Here is a 4,861-nt window from a genome sequence, read left to right on the forward strand (position 1 = left end):
CATGACGGGCGTCCTTCGTCGCTCGAGTCGCACGCGCAGAAAGGTTTTTGAACTCTGAGCAAAGCACGCGGCGCTGGATGCTATGTACAGCGCAGAGTCAGAGAAATACCTACCAGGGATAGCGAAGTACATGCATGCGTATACGGACTGTAGGGAATAAATAAAAGTATCCTGATAACAACACGAAGGGACGGGAAGGATGCATGGTAAGACGCGAGGGACGCGAAGCAAGAAGATAGGGCCGCCGGTTTTTCTTATTTTTAGTGCCGCGACGGAAACGGATCTACTTCCTATGTTTACTCCATCCCCATTTTTTTTATCCTCCTTTAGCCTTTTCTTTTCTTCGCTTCCTCATCCTCGCTACATTTCTTCATGAAATTCAAGAAGAATCCACCCTCGCTATGGTTCTTGCTCGGATCCGCCGGAAGTAATCTGGTGACAGGTTCGATTTTGAAATACACTAGGGGTGAATGCGCTTTCCCAATTCTATACTATAGTTGTTCGATCCCCCTTTTTTTTTCCTTGGGGTAACCCTTTGTTCAGGGGCTAACTGCCCCCCCCCCCCCAATCCTCTTCCCACGACGACGTCGGGAAGCAGAAAACTAAAGGGTACCGATCCTGAAGTGGATTTTAAGACAGAAATTAATTATTCCTACGGGAGGCAGATGGTCCAAAATAGCGCCAGGTGTACGAATGACAAGACAATTTTCCCAACCGGTAAATCGAGTATAATTTTTTTCTTCGTCTCTTTTTTTTCTCTTCTCTTCATCATCCCTGTCTTCTTTTCCTAATGTATGATTAGTCCGCCCTAGGGCACTCGCACACCGATATGCTGTACCCCAATAACTACCACCGCCATAAACTGGGTTCACCAACTAGAAATGATCGTGATCGATCGTCCAAAAAGTTCCCAATGACTTTATCTCGCGCGTATGCGCAAATGGCTGTAGGTAGGATAAAAAATAAATATAAAAATAAAAGCACGTGGGCACTCTTACGAGACTAATATTCCTTCTTTAGTACAGGAAACGCATCCTGAGGGTTCGTCGACCGTAAGTTTATCCATACAGTTGATGATGCAGCTGCAACTTCTACGGTAACGCGTTTCCTAAGCAATGAAAACAAAAGAGAAAAAAGAATCCATAAAGAAAGGAAACCCTAAGACGACACTCGGTGACACGTGAATCGCTCGATCATGTTTCCATTGAAGAATTCGATACAAAATCCTCTAGGATTTCCTCCCGCTCAGCCTTCCGATTGTTTTGCCGGATCGGTTAACGAATTTAGCTGCTTAAGCCAGTACCATCATGGACAGCTATGCTATCCATCCCATACTTTGCCAACCTTCAGCCACCTTCTATCTATAAGAGGGAGAGAGATAGAGAGAGAGAGAGAGAGAGAGAGAGAATAAAAAAAGAACGTGATGGTGTCTCGTTTCGCGAGTTCGATGACTCGATGACTCGACTCCACTGGACTCGACTCAAGTCGACTCGGAAGTCGATACGGCTACGTGACTGCGCAGTCAGAAGCAATTCGTTTCCTCGATTCTACCTTTTCTTATTTACTTTTCCTCAATTGCTTACTTTCTATCTACCTCTCTCTCTTTCTCTCTCTCAAAATGTCTTTTTTGGCCGTTACCACTACTACCATTGTTATTTTCACGTTAGATTTTCCACACGTACTTTTTATTACCGACGCCATTGATACACTCTCAGGATTTCAGTCACTTTTTTTTTCGACAGTGTATGTATATATATCATGGGTATATACTCGATAGGGTTCATTGGCCCTCTAAGAAAAACCCACAAGGACTCGGCGGCACTGCGCGAGCAAACGTCAAGGATCGGGAATACCGAAGTTAAGGCATTATTCTGGTTTGGAAATTTTTTTTTTGGCTTGATTTTTTTTTTACATTTTTCGAAAATTAGGGTTTTGTAGAATTATCGAATAAAAATTTCAGAACGATCCGAGCAGTCTAACTATATTTTTTTGTTACCTGAACGGTGCTACCTGTAGTACATGAGCGCGCGCGCCTGACCCTCTTTCTGGCTACCGACTGCTGTAAGTATCGTAAAGCTGAGACACCTAAAACCCTTGATACTTATAAACATCCTCCTGCTCTCGCTGAAGATGTCCAAGAAGTTTTAAAGCCAGTGTACGAAGACCTGACAAAACCAGAATTATTTGAAAGATGTTTAGGTGGCAACACTCGAAATAATAATGAGTGCTTCAACAAATGCGTTTGGTCTATGGTGCCTAAACACGTATTTAATGGTAAAAAAATTGTTGAAGTAGCTTGTAAACTGGCAGCTTGTGTTTTTAACGAGGGTTTTGATCCAATACTGAAAATAATGCACGTTTTGGGTATAAACCTTGGCCCTATCGCAGTTAATTACGCTAGTAACCGCGACAACACACGTGTGCGCTCAACCAATCGTTTGAGCGGAGAATCTTCAAAAGAGGCCAGGACACAACGAAAAAAGGCTAGAGGGGAAGATAATGAGCATTTTGAAGAAGCAGAAGGCATACTGTATGGTGCGGGCATCGCTGATTAAGGTAAAGTAAGATTTTTTTGAAATTTTTCATCGAAAAAAACTTTAAACGCGTTTTTCTCAAAACAACGTTTTTTCGCCTGGCGGGCACGATTCAGCCGAAGCCACTGAACCGATCCTTATAAAAATTAAACCACATACTCTACATATACATAGTTCTCTCCTATTCTATAACCGTGTTGAAATTTTAATTTTTACTATTGTTTTTTACAAAAATCAATGAAAAAAACGCATTTTTTTTTGTTTTTTTTTTCAAATCGCCGCCATTTTGTTTTTTATTAATAAATATTAATATTTGTAGAATACGTCAGAACCACTGTGATACTAAATCTAAAAAAATTGTAATGTTTACTATTTTTTTTTACAAAAATCAATGAAAAAAGACGCATTTTTTTTTTTTTTTCAAATCGCCGCCGTTTGGTTTTTTATTAATAAATATTAATATTTGTAGAATACGTGAGAACCACTGTGATACTAAATCTAAAACTCTTTGAATTTTTTGTTTCAGATGAACTCACATCAACTTATCATGCCCGCCAGCAGCATACCTTCTTTTTACGGGGTCACGTTCGCCAGCCATTTTTTTGTTAAAAAAGGTTTTAAAAATAAATAAAAAAAATTTGTTTGTATACTTCGAGAGTGTACTTAGTAAACCCAATGAGTTTTATACCACTAATTACTATAGTATTCCTTAAAAAAATTCGCAAATATAGCCTTTTTTTCGAGCGTCCAAACCAGAATAATCCCTTAATCCACTGAACAAGGAGAGCCGTCTTTCTTTCCTGTTTCGAAGTGAAAAAAGTGGCTAGAGAGAAAGAAAAAAGAGTTGACAAATATAACGAGTTAGCGTGAAGGGACGTTTACTTTTTTATTTTCTATATATATTTCTTTTTCCCCGCTCTTTTTTAATACTCCCCTACTCCTCTTCGTCCCATGGACTCAGGAAGTATTTAGCTGGACGTAAGAATATTGAATTTTAGAAAAATTCGTAGCTGCCTATATTTATTATCTTAATTATTAGATTTTCTTGTTGATTAACGAAATATTATTGAATTTTTAGAGCTACGTAATACAAGCCACTTAATTTTATCTACTGTAATTCAATTACGATCCAGCTATTATCATTATGAAACACGCATATAGGAGATACTGTAGTATGGTATACCGATGACACTGCCTTATATTTATAATCACCTATAATGCTTTTCTTTCAGATTGTACGACGCAGTAAGTCTTCGGGCAGTCCTTCTATCAAGGTACGAATGACCCTTAATCATAGTAATCGAAGGTAGATATTGCATAGGTATCGAATATGCAAGGATTCGACCCAAGAATTCCATCGAGTCATTAAGGCCTCAACGATAAGACGTTACATATAAAATAATAACCCTTTAGATAAAGTACCTTCGTAGTAATCAATTCAAATCCCACATAGATTTAAAACTCGTTCGGTATCGATTTTACGCGTCATAGAAAATCGGCCTTAGGTCCCACGTACGTGCCGTGAAATTTGCTAAGGTTTACGAGGTCGAACTAGAGGGGATGAAAATTACGAGGGCACATAAGAGCAAGGAGGGTAACGAGTGTGGAGAGAGAGAGAGAGAGAGGGAGAGAGAGAGAGAAGCATCACGGCAATTCTCAGCCCTTCTCGTGCACCAAAACCTGACGTACGTATAAAGTATGACACGCCGAGCAATTTTAATTACGCGATTCAGCCTGAAATGTTACTAGCGAGTCGCCTTCCGACATATTGGACTAATTCACGTCGTTCGGCCGACACTTATTAAACCGGGGAATGCCGTCGCAGATCCTTCCTGAAATTTCGTGAAAACTTGCGCAACGAAATGATAATTCGCCTCCAAAATTATAGAGGGGATGATACAAATACTTGGTTTCTAAACGGATGGTATCATTAAAAAAATTCTTTTTTTTTCCATTTTAATGACTAATTACTTCTATCAATATTAACGCATATCACGTATGTTAATGTAATGCATGTAATTTATCATCAAACAAAATACAACCATCGAAGTCAGTTATATGAGTTCGTCGGTTCACGTGGACTTTCCATTAGTGTAAATGCGTCCCGAGCACGATTGTTACAATTAGCAGTAAATTATTAATTAATTACCAAGGAGCCGATCGTTAGTCACACTCGAAGAGAGAGGGAGGATACCAGAGTCAGTACTGGCGCGTTTACATCGCTAATTGCCACGAGCGACTGCGACCTTACGTTCTCTCCCATCCCTCGTCCTCATCTACAGTACCCACATAACTCCCCCCCCCCCCCCCCCCCCCCCCCCCCCCCC

This window comes from Cephus cinctus, unplaced genomic scaffold (genome assembly GCF_000341935.2).
Source record: "Cephus cinctus unplaced genomic scaffold, Ccin1 Ccin1_scaffold0204, whole genome shotgun sequence".
In the NCBI taxonomy this organism is placed as follows: Eukaryota; Metazoa; Arthropoda; class Insecta; order Hymenoptera; family Cephidae; genus Cephus; species Cephus cinctus.